General features: G+C 41.7%; 1 pseudogene; it reads left to right on the top strand.

Annotated features, from left to right (window-relative positions):
• Window positions 1–3,042: 3,042 nt before the first annotated feature.
• LOC139659464 (NACHT, LRR and PYD domains-containing protein 3-like) lies at window positions 3,043–15,006 on the top strand (annotated as a pseudogene).
• The last annotated feature ends 2,558 nt before the right edge of the window (window positions 15,007–17,564 follow it).

Raw genomic sequence — 17,564 nt, 5'->3', positions numbered from 1 at the left:
GCCATGTTCCTACTCGCTTTCTTCGGTTTCCTCAGATGCTCTGAATTCACCACCTCAACCATCCACTTCGACCCACGTCGCCACGCTTTTCAGACTTGTCTCATTTTTCAGAAGACACCATGGTATTCTACCTAAAACAAACCAAAACCAACCAATCCGGTCCGCCTACACCCATCTTCTACTTCCAAGCCCAATCGCCACTGAATCCCTTCCAGACCCTCGCAGACTACTCCGCGTTCCGGAAATCCCAGAACGCAACACCTTCAGATCCTCTCTTCATCTCCGAATCCGGACAAGTGGCTACTCGATTCTGGTTCCACCATCACCTCCGCCACGTACTCTCCTTGTCCGCCATTTCTCCCGTCCACTACTCCGGACACTCCTTCCGGATCGGAGCCGCCACTTCAGCCTCCCGCAATGGCGTCCCAGAACACTTCATTCAACTCATGGGCCGCTGGTCTTCCCAAATATATCACCGCTACATCCGTTCAGATCTCAAAGATCTCAGATCCGCCCAATCTCATCTCCTTAAGTAACTGGAGGTTTTTGGGGGTCCGTCATTGCCCGGGCGCTGCGGCGGATTCCCCAAGAAGCCTCCCCACAACGCATGCGACTACCAGAACCACGCTCATCATCGTCCTCAATAAATCATTTAAATACATCTTGTTGATGGTGTGGTCCTTGTTAGTGAATTGAAGCTTACCTAGTGAGTTTCAGGAGCAGGACCACACCTCAACCGCGCCTCTTCCGGCACCCCTTAAATATACCATCCTAACCCTCTGTTCCCCTTTCGCTCTCATATTCTGCGCCCCTCCCCCCCGCCCTATTCTTTCTTCCTCTCCTTCCTCCTTCTTATAGGGTCCTGAGGGGGTCCGTCATTGCCCGGGCGCTGCGGCGGATTCCCCAAGAAGCCTCCCCACAACGCATGCGACTACCAGAACCACGCTCATCATCGTCCTCAATAAATCATTTAAATACATCTTGTTGATGGTGTGGTCCTTGCTAGTGAATTCCTATTATACCAAAGGGTCATCAATATGGTATAATAAGTCGTTGAAAATTAATAAAAAATCTATTATGTGGGAAAATTGGGTGAGAGCAGGAATAATGCTAATGGTAGACCTGTTTGATGGGAAACACTTACTCTCCTTTGAACAGCTGGTGTCTAAATATAGTATACCCAGGAGAGATTTTTGGAAGTTTATTCAAATAAGGAGTTGTATTATAACAGCAGATAGAAAGAGAAACCTTGCCCCTGTTACTTGCATTCAGGATTATAACATGCTTAGAAAACATCAATCCCCAAACTATGAGGGTGTTAAGCTCACATGGGAAAAAGACCTTGGAACACCTATTCACAGGGAAGCCTGGAAGAAAGCAGTACAGTCATGGTATTTCATAGCCCGAGACATGCAGACACTTCTAATCTCATTTAAAATAATAATAGAATAGGAATTACTGGACTCCAGCAAAAATGTCTAGGTTGGGGCTTAGGGAGGGCGATAGCTGTTGGAGATGCAACAAAGAAAGGGGTACGTTGGCCCACATGTTATATGAATGTGAAATGGTACAGGACTTCTGGACAGCTATTGTTCAATGTATCAATAATATACTGAAAACAGAGTTCATTGAGGGCCCAGCATTATGCATATTGGGTATCATGCCATTGGAGACCAACCTATCCCCACAAGTGTGTTCCTGGGTGAAATTAGCCCTCATAATGGGAAGCAGGATAGTGCTAAGGCATTGGAAATCGAAAGAGAAAAACAGTTTCTCATCTCTCCAAGAATGGAGAGATGAGCTGGCTAGGATAGCTTCTTTTGAGCAGCTTATCCATAGAGTTAATAATAGTTTAAATGTTTTCAGGAAGATCTGGGGTCCCTACTTGGAAATTATAGGTGGAGATGATTATCATGACAATTAATATTCATATACCCCTAGGGCTGGACGATAATTCAGTGTTGTCGTTTGTCGTCTTTCGGTGGAGTCGTGTTGTGATGATATGAAGATATCTTAATGTCGTGACACAGGTTTCTGCCGTCTAGGTGGATGATGGCAAGCAGGTTTTACTTGGAAACTCTGATGGGATGACGTGTGGTAGGAATATTGTTTGAAGATTTTGGTTTTTGGGATGAACGTTGATTTGATTATTTGACATGAATTTGCATGTGCAAACCATGTCATGATAAATGTTGATGTCGAGAAAGGTCCTTGTGATTATGATGATATTGATTGTAACCATATCGTCCAGCCCTATATACCCCATCCTTGGTCTCTGTACATCGTCTAATTGTCTATCCTCAGTGAATGAATATGAGATGTAATACTGTTGTATGGTAGCCTGTGTTACACACTGTCAAGAGGAATGTGCATTTTCTTTTTTTTCCCTTTTTTTTTTTTCTTTCTCTCTTTTCTTTAAATTTGAATATTGTTTGTAAATTTATAATGTATGTTCAAATGCTGAAAAAGCAATAAAAAGTTTAATCACAAAAAAAAGAAACTGCCCTTTTCCATCTTTGGAAAAGGGCAGTTTCCAAGGATGACTTCCCAGATGGTTCTGTGTAACAAACCATCTGGCAAGTCAGGTTATTGGGTCACGTCAAGTAACTCTTTTCCTCTCATACTGTTAACCCTGCTACTCTATAACCGACCACCAGTGCCATCTGGTGGCGCACTGTCACAACTGCACCAATTGCAACACTATATATTCTATTTTTCCAATAATGTGTTTTTCGCCGAAGAGACAGGAATCAAAGCAGATTCACCCCCCCCCTCTCTCACTCTCTTTCTCTCTCTCTCGCTCTCTCTCCCTCCCTATGTCTCTCTCTCTCTCTCTCTCTCTCTCTCTCGCTCTCTCTCCCTCCCTATCTCTCTCTCTCTCTCTCTCTCTCTCTCTCTCTCTCTCTCTCTCTCTCGTTGATTTCCTTGTTGAAGCTGCTACTTTCACTTCCACTTAACGGCGTGACGCAGATTATTTAAGGACAATAGGTATTGTGGGCTAGGCAACATTTTATGTGTTTGTGTAAAGGTGTTGGCTCTACTATGAGTCTGTCTGAGGAGAGAGAGGAGGGGCTCCCTCCCTCTAAAACCACTCTGTCTGGGGAACATGACAGCCAGACCAAAGCTAAGAGGTAAGATGAGGATCTCTAACTGTCCATGACTGTTCTCCATCTCCATCTCAGAGTAAAAGCTCTGTCTCTGCTGTGTTGAAGCCCAGTCAGCAGAGGTTGTAACCAATTCAGTGGTCTGTCCACTAGGGGGCGGTGATCCGTTGTGGTCCGGACCAGTTAGTAAGTGGTCTGTGGAGTGGTACTTGCGGTCCTAATCCACCTTCTCCCTTCTCTCTCCTTCTTTGGCTGTGTTGGCAACACTTTTGTTAGCGGAATAAATGTCAGAAATCCTAATCCTTTGTCTATTAACTATATTCTATTATCGATTATGCTTATATTCTTATTGTTGCACTGTATTTTGCAGTTTGTGTTATTATACCTAGATAATAATAGATCTATCTATCTATCTATCTATCTGCTTTTATTTAACTGTTTCAAAATATGCTGAACCACTGGTCCGTGGAGTGGTCCTTGTGGTCCGGCCCCGTTGTTCAGTGGTCCAGCAGTGTGGTCCTTGTGGTCCGGACCAGCTGGTCCGTGGAGTGGGGACTTGGAGTGTTCACAAGTGGACTTTCATATTGTGTGGTATTTTGAAGACAGGGTCAATATAGCCAAGTTTATCCCGGTCGGTGACACAGTGTGGTTAATGACAGACCACTTTTTCACTACCACGGACTAGTCGTTGGGGTTGAGCAATAAATGTCACGTTATTTTTGATAGTAGGACCAGGACTAGACTCCACGGACCACTCACTAACTGGTCCAGAGGTTGTCCTAACATGTCTTTGCATGTTAGTGGCCCAAAAATGTCAGGAAGAGGTAAGAGTTTGAATTTGGAGGACTTCATTACCCAGAAATCCTGTGTGATGAGGTCAGTAAACTAAACGTCTTCTTCTTAAGGTGAGGTGGGTTGGAGGAAGGAGACAATATAGATATATAGATAGATATATATAGATATATATATATAGACAAATATTTTTTTTGATTCTTGAAATTTTGATGCTTTAATTTTGAAGGCAAAATCACTTCTGTTCTAGCCGGCTTGATGGGGACTGACCACTAGTGATGTCATGCAAATCCTGTATGGAAATGCATTCAGCAGAATGACATAATAGATGCAGAGATATTCAGATGATGATTCAGTTCCAGCTGTTCACAAGTAAGATTTACAGCCCCGAGGCGTTTCCAAAGTGATCTGCATGATGTCATCTATTGACGGGCAGAAGAAGAAAAAAAGCGATAGCAGTAGAACTAAAAAAGTAGAACTACGTGAAATCTCAGAATGAGTTAGAGAAGTCAGTAACAGAGACTCAGCTTTTGTTATGGAACAGTGTGATCTAGTGGGAAAATCAATGAGATGTATTTATTTATTTATGTATCATTGTCATTTGACAGTTTTCTGATCCATCCAGTCCACTAACTGTTCCTTGTGAGTCAGTAGTACATTTTTATTTTGTACAAAAATATCCATCTGTTCCTGTAAAAGACCAAAACCTAGTAATTGACCAAACCATAATAATTCACCATAATATAATAAAATCAAATGTTATAAAGCCCATAATGAAATAAAAATCCAATAACGTGATACAATCTTGAACCTGTGATATAATAGCTTTTTTGTCCATGAAGTAATAACTTCTTATGTTTTTATTATTAGTTTATGACATTACAGGCCTGATAACAATATGTTTGCTAAATAATGTAATAACATTAACCAGGAGGAAAGGAGGAAGTAGAGGAGGAAAGGACGAGGTTGAGGAGGAGGAGAGGAGGAGGTAGTGAAGGAAAGGAGGTTGGAGGAGGTAGAGGAGAACATAGAAGTGGAAAGGAGGTAGTGGAGGAGACTAGGAGGGAGAGGCGGAGAGGAGGAAACGAGGAGGAGGGAGAGAAAAGGTGAGGAAAAAGTAGAGAAGGAGAGGAGGAGGTAGTGGAGGAAAGTAGGAGGGAGAGAAGGAGAGGAGGAGTTAGTGTTGGGATGCTCCTCATGTTTCAGTGAATATTGTAGAAACAGTGCAGAAAGCTTTCAGCCTGAAACACTTGTTCTCCTGCTGCTGCTTTTGGCAATAAATGCATTAAGATTCATTTTTGAGTGCGTCTGATTTATTCATTGAATGTGTGATATAAGTAGAAGTAATAGTAGCAGTAGTTGTGGTAATAGTAGTAGTAGTAGTAGTAGTAGTAGTACTTTAATGACTCTTTTAAATTCCACTTGTGTTTTTAATGATTATCCTGTTCTATAGTGAGGCACCTGTTTACAGACGGGATTCTGGCGATACACGCAGACTAAAAAACTAAAACGATTTCTCAGCTGCTTAAAAGAGAAATAAACTGACTATAAAATCCTAAAACTGCCTCTGTCTGTGTACTTGTGAACCAGAGACACAGAACCTTTTCGAATATCTATTCCTTTAGTGACAGTAGTAGCAGTAGGCTAGTTGTGGTAGTAGTAGTAGCAGCAGCATCCTATCAGTGTAACAGGAGTGGTTTTACCTGTGTTTACTGGATATTAAGTTAAAATACTCCTTCCCTGAACAACAGATTGTGTCTTCATTAGGTTATCCATACCTCTTATGTTTCCAGATATGTGATATGTTGTTTTTCTGATATTCTCAGATTTTTTTTCTATAATTGCAATCTGCACTGGCATAAGTAATGCACTGTGATCAAATAGGCTATAGTGCACATGCTGTTATCTAGGCTACTACAGAATATACAGAATGATAAATAAGTTCCATAGTACCATTCAGGCTATACTGTCATAAATCTACAGGACCATAAGAGAGGCAGCAACATTCACCTACTCTAGCTTTCAGGGTGAGTATGTGAGTCAGTCATTGGGTTAACAAAACGTTGTTTTTAGTAACACCAACCTGTACACACTTCTACCTTCATCAAACCCACTCAGGCCCTGTTTATGTGGGCTCTACCACAGAACATGCAGACTCTACACAGAAAGGACAAGGGTGAAGATTTGAACTGAAGACCTGCTGTGAGGCCACAGTGCTAACCACTGAGCCACGCTGCTGCCTACTGTGAGATTTTCATGTGATCAAATTCCTCCTCCTCCATGTGTCACATCGTTTTGTGCTGAGGCTGCTCCTCAGTTCACTGTAGATGACAAGGTTAATGTGCTCCATCTAGTGGACACATAGCAGAACTACATTACCTGATCTGTGATTTGCCACAGGTTTGGCAATAGGTTCGACTGGTCTGATGTCATACTGATGTTTCTAGACTTTAAGTTATGAGGATGTGACAGCAGCCTCAGATCAACAGACAGACTGATGAAGGAGGATAAGCAGCGTCTTCTCTCTCAATGTTTCCTCTACAGATGAAGGTGGAAAGTGTCTTTGACTTGATCTGGTTGTGAGTTCACCAGGTAAGGATCCTACTAGGGAACATTATAAATGTTTCATGAATAGGCTGGCTCATATCACATTGTGTTGTATAACAGTATAGAGACTTGCCTGAGATGATGATGATAGGATTTTTCAAAATGTCTATTTGATGCTTGCAGATATAAATATGCATTAGAAGAAATTACAACATTTCTGTCTCAGTTGATGACAATGATAAGAGAATGATTTACTTTTAGTGATTGCCAAGTAGAGTGAGCACCAGTTAGATTGTAATCTCAGCTTGTAAAAAATGCAGGGAGTCTCAGAACTGGTCTGACAGCTTGGATCAGCTTGACTGAAGTGCATTTTATCCACTGTTAATACTTCAAGTGTGCAAAACACAACCATCTTACCAATACTGAGATACATTTTGTTTCACTCAAACCCCTTTTGCAACGTCCATCTCAATTGTCCTAGAGGTTTAAATGTCCTGTACCTGCTCAGTCTATGTGATGGAAAGAGAAGTTATTTTTTAATATTTTGTGCACTTAATGTATATGTGACATGTTACTGACATGAATGATCACAGCAATTGAAATAATATATCCTGTGACGGAAACATTGTTGTAATGAATCAACCATAGTGTGTTTGTGTAAAGGTGTTCGCTCTACTATGAGTCTGTCTGAGGAGAGAGAGGAGGGGCTCCCTCCCTATAAAACCACTCTGTCTGGAGAACATGACAGCCAGACCAAAGCTAAGAGGTAAGATGAGGATTTGTAACTGTCCACGACTGTTCTCCATCTCAGAGCTCAGCAGTGAAATCATTAACCCATCATTATTCAGAGTAAAAGCTCTGTCTCTGTTGTGTTGAAGCCCAGTCCAGCAGGAGAGACCAGACTCCCCTGTACCCAGCTGTGTGTCCATGAAGAGTGACAAGTCTACGGATCCTCCTCTTTATTTCAAAGATGGACAGCACTCTACTGAGCAAAGGTAAGAATTGAAAACAGATGAGTTTGTTATTATTCGATTCTACTGAACAGATGAAAGAAGTCAGGATACTCTGTTGATTTAGTTTCTTCTCTCAAAACATCACATAAAATAATCAGAGCAGCATCAGAGTCAAAGGATTTCTTTATTAATTTTAAAGAACAGCATTTATCAGACAAAAAGTACATTACATTCTTTTTTTTTTAACAATTACTGTATTTATCCAGAAGGGTTACATGCTCTTTTGCAGCATTGCTCTGCTACACATCCATACGGTTACAGATATTCATACCAGAGCTGCTCAGTACAACCACAGTCTTCTGCTGTTAGTCACTGAGCAGCTCTACCTGAACAGTCTGGGGGTTGAGATCCTTGCTCAAGGTCTAATTGGTGGTAGTTGCACAGGGTGCAGAAAGAGTTACATATTCACTCTGACTTTCAAAGTTGGTACTGGGATTCAAACTGGCAACCTGCTGGTCAAAACCCTGCTTCTCTAACATTTTTACTGCCACCGCCCCTGTTTTATCAATCCTTAGCAGGATCCAGCAGGAGAGACCAGACTCCCCTGTACCCAGCTGTGTGTCCATGAAGAGTGATGCGTCTATGGGTCATCCTATTCATTTCAAAGATGGACAGCACTCTACTGAGCAAAGGTAAGAACTGAAAACAGATGAGTTTGTTATTATTCAGTTCTACTGAACAGAGGAAAGAAGTCATGATACTCTGCTGATTTAGTTTCTTCTCTCAAAACATCACATAAAATAATCAGAACAGCATTTACAGTGGTGTTCACATTGTGTTTCTAATACTAGGATCCATCATGACAGAACACAGTCACGGTTAACCGCCTGTGTGTGCTGTGTGTGTGTGTGTGTGTGTGTGTGTGTGTGTGTGTGTGTGTGTGTGTGTGACATTATATGAAACTAACACATGTTTTCTCCAGTGTCCACCAGGAGAGGTAGTCTTCAAGCTGCACTCTTCAGACCAATGGGCTTTCAGTCTATGCCAGATGGATCTAATGATGTTATTCACAATTTTAGTAAGAAAGTTTATTTCAAATATTATTCTGTTCCAGCTGCTTGAGGAGAACATTGTCACTTTTATGAAGAATGAGCTGAAGAGATTCCAGAGGGTTCTGAGTCCAGATTACCCAGAATGCTTAGAGAGGCAGAGGGAGGATGAGGAGTTGGTGGACGGTGAGGAGGAAGCAGCAGAGAGGCTTTTCTGCAGATCACACTGCTCTTCCTGAGGAGAATGAAGCAGGAGGAGCTGGCTGACTCTCTGCAGAGCAGTAAGAGGCTTTTAACATGTTTAACATGATGGAGAGGGGAAATAGTGGGAAAATGGGAGATGTTTACATCTACATCTCTGCTGTAAATATAGACATTTCTCAAAAAAGACCTATTCAGTTCCAGATTGGAAGGTAAATGAGCACAATCCTCATGAATCCTCAGCTAAAATTATTGATATGTTCATGTGGGTGTATCATGCTGAACACAGTATTGTTTATTTAAAAAGAAAATACCACCACAGTTGCCTTTCACATTCGGCTACACACACAGTCAGGACCTGTTTGTCCACCAGTGATGAGCAGAATAGATGCCATGGGGTTGGGAAAAGTATGCATTCACTGAGAAATGCTTAAACTTCTCATATTTACAGCAACATCCACTGATTGATGTAATTTGTTCATTCAGAAACTGTTGCTGCAGTGTGCCAACGTCAACTCAAATCCAATCTGAAGGAGAAGTTTCAGTGTTTGTTTGAGGGGATTGCTAAAGCAGAAAACCCAACACTTCTGAATCAGATCTACACAGAGCTCTACATCACAGAGGGAGGGAGTGGAGAGGTCAATGATGAACATGAGGTCAGACAGATTGAAGCAGCATCCAGGAAACCAGTGAGACCAGAAACAACAATCAAATGTGAAGACATCTTTAAACCCTTACCTGGAAGAGATAAACCCATCAGAACATTGATTACAAAGGGAGTGGCTGGCATTGGGAAAACAGTCTTAACACAGAAGTTCACTCTGGACTGGGCTGAAGACAAAGCCAACCCGGATATACAGTTCACATTTCCATTCACTTTCCGAGAGCTGAATCTACTGAAAGGGAAAAAGTACAGCTTGGTGGAACTTCTTCATCACTTCTTTACTGAGACCAAAGAAGCAGGAATCTGCAGATTTGAAAAGTTCCAGGTTGTGTTCATCTTTGACGGTCTGGATGAATGTCGACTTCCTCTAGACTTCCAGAACAACGAGATCTGGACTGATGTTACGGAGTCAACCTCAGTGGACGTGCTGCTGACAAACCTCATCAAGGGGAAACTGCTTCCTACTGCTCGCCTCTGGATAACCACACGACCTGCAGCAGCCAATCAGATCCCTGCTGAGTGCGTTGACATGGTGACAGAGGTGAGAGGCTTCACTGACCCACAGAAGGAGGAGTACTTCAGGAAGAGATTCACAGATGAGGAGCAGGCCAGCAGAATCATCTCCCACATCAAGACTTCACGAAGCCTCCACATCATGTGCCACATCCCAGTCTTCTGCTGGATCACTGCTACAGTTCTGGAGCATGTGTTGAAAACCAGTGAGAGAGAAGACCTGCCCAAGACCCTGACTGAGATGTACATCCACTTCCTGGTGGTTCAGTCCAAACAGAGGAACATCAAGTATCATAGGAGAGCTGAGACAGATCCACACTGGAATACAGAGACCGGGAAGATGATTTTCTCTCTGGGAAAACTGGCTTTTGAGCAGCTGGAGAAAGGCAACCTGATCTTCTATGAAGCAGATCTGACAGAGTGTGGCATTGATATCAGAGCAGCCTCATTGTACTCAGGAGTGTTCACACAGATCTTTAAAGAGGAGCATGGGCTGTACCAGGACATGGTGTTCTGCTTTGTCCATCTGAGCATTCAGGAGTTTCTGGCTGCTGTTTATGTCTTTCTGTCATTCATCAACACTGGTGTCAATCTACTGTCAGAAACTCAATCAACATCCTGGTGGTCGACACTATTAAGAGACAAATCTAAACTAAAACACCTCTACCAGAGTGCTGTGGACAAGGCCTTACAGAGTCCAAATGGACACCTGGACTTGTTCCTCCGCTTCTTCCTGGGCCTGTCACTGCAGATCAATCAGACTCTCCTACAAGGCCTGCTGACACAGACAGGAAGTGGCTCACAGACCAATCAGAAAACAGTCCAGTACATCAAGGAGAAGATCAGGGAGAATCTGTCTCCAGAGAGTAGCATCAATCTGTTCCACTGTCTGAATGAGATGCATGACCGTTCTCTATTGGAGGAGATCCAACAGCACCTGAGATCAGGAAGTCTCTCCACAGACAGACTCTCCCCTGCTCAGTGGTCGCCTCTGGTCTTCATCTTACTGTCATCAGAAGAAGAGCTGGACGTGTTTGACCTGAAGAAATACTCTGCTTCAGAGGAGGCTCTTCTGAGGCTGCTGCCAGTGGTCAAAGCCTGCAATAAATCTCTGTAGGTGCATACATAACTGGATATATTCAATATATTACATGTAAAATTGATAGAGAAGAGAAAAAATAAATATTTTGAAACTTGTTGTTCATCACTGATTCTTCCTCAGGCTGAGCTACTGTCAGCTGTCAGAGAGAAGCTGTGAAGCTCTGGCCTCAGTTCTCAGCTCCCGGTCCTCTAGTCTGAGAGAGCTGGACCTGAGTAACAACAACCTGCAGGATTCAGGAGTGAAGCTGCTCTCTGCTGGACTGGAAAGTCCACACTGTAGATTGGAGACTCTCAGGTAAAATCAGATTATGATGCTTTTGTGTAACGATATGTTGTAACTATAACATTGTATGCTGTTTTATGATAAATTTGTGGGGTTTTTTTGTTTTTTGTAGTCATAATTTTTCTACATTTGTCAAACAAGGCAAACAAGTAAAACATGTCTGTTTTGTCAGGTTGACTCAAAACAAGCTCACAAAGAAATGCTGTAAGGAGTTGTCATCAGTTTTCAGCTCCCAGTCCTCTAGTCTGAGACAGCTGGACCTGAGTAACAACAACCTGCAGGATTCAGGAGTGAAGCTGTTCTCTGCTGGACTGGAGAGTCCACACTGTAGACTGGAGACTCTCAGGTCAGTATTCCTGAACTGAAGGTGGAACTGAAGGATTTTGGGTACTAGTCCACCGGGCTGGACAAATTATTACTAGCCCATTATAGATGATGTAATATAATATTATAAGTTTATCAAGACATCCGTAGGTATCTTTATCTTGCTAACAAACAAACAAGCAGGGATGAAAAGAAAACCTCCCCCAGCTTTGTTAAAGGAGGAAACCATGCTTTAAAATTATATGTACCTCCTTTTCTGGATGAGGTTCTTAATGCTGCTGTTGTTGTTTACATTGTCTACTTCTGTCAGTGAGCTAAAGAGCTAAAAAGCTGCCTGCCTGTCGCCTCAGCTTTGAGTGTTGTTGTTATGGCAACAGTGCAGAGTTCTGATAGGCCGGCTGATGCAGAGACAAGCCCTTCAATTTTATCACAGGCATAGCATATAAAATTAACCCAACACCCCTGTTGTGGCTTTTTTCTTTTAAAGGGATAGTTCACCCAACAATGAGCATTCTGTCATTATCTACTCACCCTCATGCCTGTTGTTTGTTTGTCCACATAACACACAGGGAGGTTCCCAGCACAGCTCTCTAGCAGCTTTCTCCAAAACAACCGAAGTCAATGGAGACCGTTTCTTTAGAGTTCCAAAAATAATCACATTTACTTTGTATCTCCTTTTTTTTAGCAAATCTCTCTCGCCTGACGGGTTGTGATTTTTGTATCTGACTCGCCCGAGATGAAAAATACTCGCCACTGGCGAGTGGGCAAGTATTATTTCCAGCTCTGGTCCTGAACCTGTAAAGACAATGCATGTTTAACATCAGGATTTAAGAGCTATTTTACTTGGAAAGGAAATCTTAAAATATATTCAAAATCGGTATTCTTCTCATCCAGTTTTACATACACAGCCATAATAGCAGTGCCTAACAAAACACAGAAATCAATCATATTAAATAAAAGAGAGTAACATTTCATATGTGTACATCTCCATTGAGGCTGAGTGGCTGTAAGCTCTCAGAGAGAAGCTGTGAAGCTCTGGCCTCAGTTCTCAGCTCCCAGTCCTCTAGTCTGAGAGAGCTGAACCTGAGTAACAACGACCTGCATGATTCAGGAGTGAAGCTGCTCTCTGCTGGACTGGAGAGTCCACACTGTAGACTGGAGACTCTCAGGTAAGATCAGGTTATGATGCTTTTGTGTAATAATATGGTGTAACTATAACATTGTATGCTGTTTTATGATGGATTTGTGTGTTTTTTTTTCGTTTTTTTGTAGTCATAATTTTTCTGCATTTGTCAAACAAGGCGAACAAGTAAAACATTCCTATCTGTTTTGTCAGGCTGAATCAAAACAAGCTCACAGAGAAATGCTGTAAGGAGTTGTCATCAGGTCTCAGCTCCCAGTCCTCTAGTCTGAGAGAGCTGGACCTGAGTAACAACGACCTGCAGGATTCAGGAGTGAAACTGCTCTCTGTTGGAATAGAGAGTCCACACTGTAGACTGGAGACTCTCAGGTCAGTATCCCTCAACCTTTTCAACAGACGATCATTTACATCCTGCTTTACATACAGGTTACTATCAGCAGACAAACCCCTGTGGAGGATTTTCTGTGCTCATGTAATTTTAAAACCAATTATGATACCAACATTTAGCACTTCCTAGACTCTGTGAATTACTTTCCATGTGGACATTTCATCCTTTCCTCTCCTTGCTGCCTCAGTTGTTGAAACCTAAAATACCAGAAAAGACTTCTAATAGTCTGTCTCAAAGTGAGTGGAGAACTCTGAAACTGGAGCAAATGAAACTACAAAGCTGATCAGTCAACTGTTTGTATTTGAGGCAGTTACAGTTTTGCTAGAATTTGACCTCATTATCACAACAACCACATCTGACATGTGGCTTGATTTGTCTGTGTCTCTCTCTCTCTCTCTCTCTCTCTCTCTCTCTCTCTCTGTGTGTGTGTGTGTGTGTGTTTGTGTGTGTGTGCAGGCTGTCAGGCTGTCTGCTCACAGAGGAAGGCTGTGCTTCTCTGGCCTCAGCTCTGAGCTCCAACCCCTCCCATCTGAGAGAGCTGGACCTGAGCTACAATCATCCAGGAGCCTCAGGAGTGAAGCTGCTCTCTGCTGGACTGGAGGATCCACACTGGAGACTGGACTCTCTCAGGTCTGGAGAGGCAACGTCTGCTAGAAGGCTGAGAGTCACACACATTTTCTCTGTCATACTGAGAAGCTGAGGAGTATTGATTAATGTTTAATGGTGGATATGAGTGATGTATGGGAAATCCTTCATAGGGAAGGTTATGTTTCTATCATCAAATACAATATTCTGGTCTGACTTTGTTTCCCCCACAGTGTGGACCATGGTGGAGTCCAGTGGTTGAAACCAGGTGTGAGGAAGTGTAAGTGTGTATTTAGTTTGATTCAGGAAAACAAAGCAGCAAACATTCAACTGCTTACATGGAAAGTCCCTCTACACAGCAGTTTGTGACATCTATTCATTCAAGTCCTACTGTGAATGAAGATGATGGCTGATATAATGTGTCATCATGAAACTGTTAAGAAATTAAAGGTCAAAGTGTTAATAAATCACCAAGTAATAAACAGCTCTGTTAGAATAAAAATAGTTTCTGTATTGTGTCTTGTTCTCTCCATCAGATGCCTGTGAACTCACACTGGACCCAAACACAGCACACAGAAACCTCTTCCTGTCTAAAGGCAACAGAAAGGTGACAGCAGTGAGAGAGGAGCAGCCATATCCTGATCACCCAGACAGATTTGACTACTGGCATCAGCTGCTGTGTAGAAATGGTCTGACTGGTCGCTGTTACTGGGAGGTCAAGTGGAAAGGAGAGGTTTATATAGGAGTGACTTACAGAGGAATCAGGAGAGGAAGGGGTGAAGACTGCGGGCTTGGATGGAATGAAAAGTCCTGGAGTCTGAGCTGCTATGGTGATCATTACTCTGCCTGGCACAATAACACACCAGTATCCACAGGAATCTCGTCCTCTGGCTCTGACAGAGTAGCAGTTTATCTGGACTGGCCTGCTGGCTCTTTGTCCTTCTACAGAGTTTCCTCTGACACACTGATCCACATCCACACCTTCCACTCCACATTCACTGAACCACTCTATCCTGGATTTAGGTTTGGGTCGTTTGGTTACTCAGTGTCTCTTGTCAGATAGAGGAGGGAGAGAGAAACACTCACACTGCTGACCAAAGACAGCTGCTGAAATGATATTCACTCTGTACAGGATCACACACACACACACACACACACACACACACACACAAACTATGCCTTAAAATGAGAATATTAATGTTTGTAATCACATCATATGTAAAAGAAACCAGATATTTTATTTGGAAAATGAAATGAATGAGATATTTAACCAGACAGAATCAAATTATTGTTGTTCACCTGGGAGCACGTTGTTGAAGATTGACAGGTTAAAATCTTTCCTTTGGACCTTTGTTTTATTTGGTATTTTATTAATGTCACACCAAGCTAAACATCTATTATGTTTCCAACAATTAAACTTAAAATTAACATTGGTCATATTGGTTTCAAATAAGCATGGTTTCAAACCATTTTATTTTTTTTACTGTTTTTATTGTTTTATTTTATTGTTTGATTTGTTGTTTAAATACTAAAATTGACACTATTATTTAGCATATCACAGTGCTGATTTCGGTTTCATCTAATCTTCATCCGTCAGTTGTGTAGGTTGTGTAGAAGGACACTCGTCAGGTAACATACGACTTCATTAATAAGTGTAAATACAACCAATTGTCACCTGGTGTGCAGTGCATCCAGTGGAAAGTGAGTATAGAATAGTTGGAAGAGTGGGGAATAACTCCAATCACAGTGAATGTTAGTTAACTAGTTTATTACTTGTGTTCGTACTAGCACTATTAGCTCACCCATAATCACATGCTAGCTCACTCCTATTCACAGCAATTGGTAGTTGCATCTGTGTACATTTGTGTTACTCAAATTGTTGCTGATTACATTACCCTTGTGTTTGCCCAAATGCAATAATAGTTAATTCCTCGCCCGTCAATCATCCTGGCCCGAGCATGCGCACTAGTATTAATTCACGGACTTCTCATCTCCTGAGAAAGGTACTGCAAACATATTTATTGGTCACTAGAGGGCAGGAGTGCATCTTCACATCACTGCATAATGATCTGCTGTTACTGTCTGTTGGGAAATGATGTCAACATTAGAACTGAATCACCCTGCTGCCTTCCTGTTGGCTTATTTGATTGTATTGCATTTCTTTAAACTATGCATGTTTATTTGCAATCAAGTTCTTTACCTTTGCTGTGCATTTTAATGATCTTATTTAGTTACCAATGTTGTATATTGTTTATTCAAGTTATTTAGCCTACTTGTTCTGTATTCATTACCTTCTACCTACAGAACCATTGACCATTGAAGCCAATTGTGATGTACCAGCAATGTATGGTTGTGGTGGTGGATTAATAAAGTTTTCAAGTGAGACGGCATCTGAGTGATTCTAACCGATAACCTGCAGTGAGCTAGCCTTCCAACCCAGCAAAAGTCAGATAAGAGAGAATCAGCCATAGCCAGCTATTCCTTCATCACAATAACTGTATGGATGTGAAGCAGAGCAATGCTGCAAAAGTATGTATGTATGCAAAGTAAAACACTTCCGGATAAATACAGTAAAAAAATAAGAATATGATGTCACGTTTTAATGCAAATAACTAACTTTTTATCTGATAAATGCTGTTCTTTAAAATTAATAATGACATCCTTGGACTGGTCACTCTTCTTGGACACACAGCTGGGTACAGGGGAGTCTGGTCTTTCCTGCTGGACTGGGCTTCAACACAACAGAGACAGAGCTTTTACTCAGCTTTTACTTACTTACTGAATAATGACGGGTTAATGATTTTACTGCTGAGCTCTGAGATGGAGAACAGTCATGGACAGTTAGAGATCCTCATCTTACCTCTCAGCTTTGGTCTGGCTGTCATGTTCCCCAGACAGAGTGGGTTTAGAGGGAGGGAGCCCCTCCTCTCTCTCCTCAGACTCATAGTAGAGCCAACACCTTTACACAAACACACTCAACATGCTGTGATAGATGGACTGATTCATTAGAATAAAGTTTCCTTTACAGGATATATAACTTAAAGGGCTGTGATCACTCCTGTCAGTAAAATGTCACATATATACTGAGTGCACAAACCTCAAACCTGCAGGCTGTGTCCTGATTAAACACGTTCAGAAAGCAACACGTCAAATTACTGCTTCTACTTATGCTCTTATTAGATGACGTCACTAACACTCAAACACTAACATGCTGGAAAACCGTTGGAAGTGTTGAGTTATGTTTTGACCTAAACTGCGGGCTTTCAAACAGACACGCTTAGTGATGTTACGTTTGCGAACGATCCGATTCTTTTCAACGGCTCTTTGATATGAACGAAGGGAACCCAAGTCGTAGATGAGAGACGTTCTTTTTATCGCCAGATTATCTATCTGATTTGCACTAAAATCTGTTTTGCACAAAAATTAATTAGACTTGTTTTTTATTGTGCCAATATTAAGTACTGCATGAATTGCATTCAAGGCAAGGCAACTTTATTTACATAACACATTTCATACAGAGGTGAATTCAATGTATTAAATTTACTGACAAAGCAGAGGGAGATGGCATCACCTTGTGTAATGTTTACAATGCCGATCATTGACATTAGGTCTGACATCAAGTCTCTGATCTTTACAATGTTTTTAAGGTGATAAAAGGCTGATTTAGTTATTGATTTAATGTGACTACTGAAATTTAAGTCTGAATCCAGGATAACACCAAGGTTTCTAGCTTGATTTTTGCTCTTAAAGGACAGACTATTTAGGTGAGCAGAGACTCTAAGTCTTTCTTCTTTAGCCCCAAAAACGATGACTTCAGTTTTTTCTTCATTTAACTGGAGAAAACTTTGGAACATCCAGCTACTAATTTGTTTAATGCATTGTCCCAGGGAGTCTATTGAACTGTACTCGTTAGGTGACA

The sequence above is a fragment of the Centroberyx affinis genome, unplaced genomic scaffold (assembly GCF_046629955.1).
Source record: "Centroberyx affinis isolate AG114_WGS23_722 - 3 ecotype Tasmania unplaced genomic scaffold, CSIRO-AGI_Caff_v1 ptg003111l_1, whole genome shotgun sequence".
Taxonomy (NCBI): domain Eukaryota; kingdom Metazoa; phylum Chordata; class Actinopteri; order Beryciformes; family Berycidae; genus Centroberyx; species Centroberyx affinis.
The sequence above is the reverse complement of the archived record's forward strand: the minus strand, read 5'-3'. Positions and strand labels throughout refer to the sequence as shown.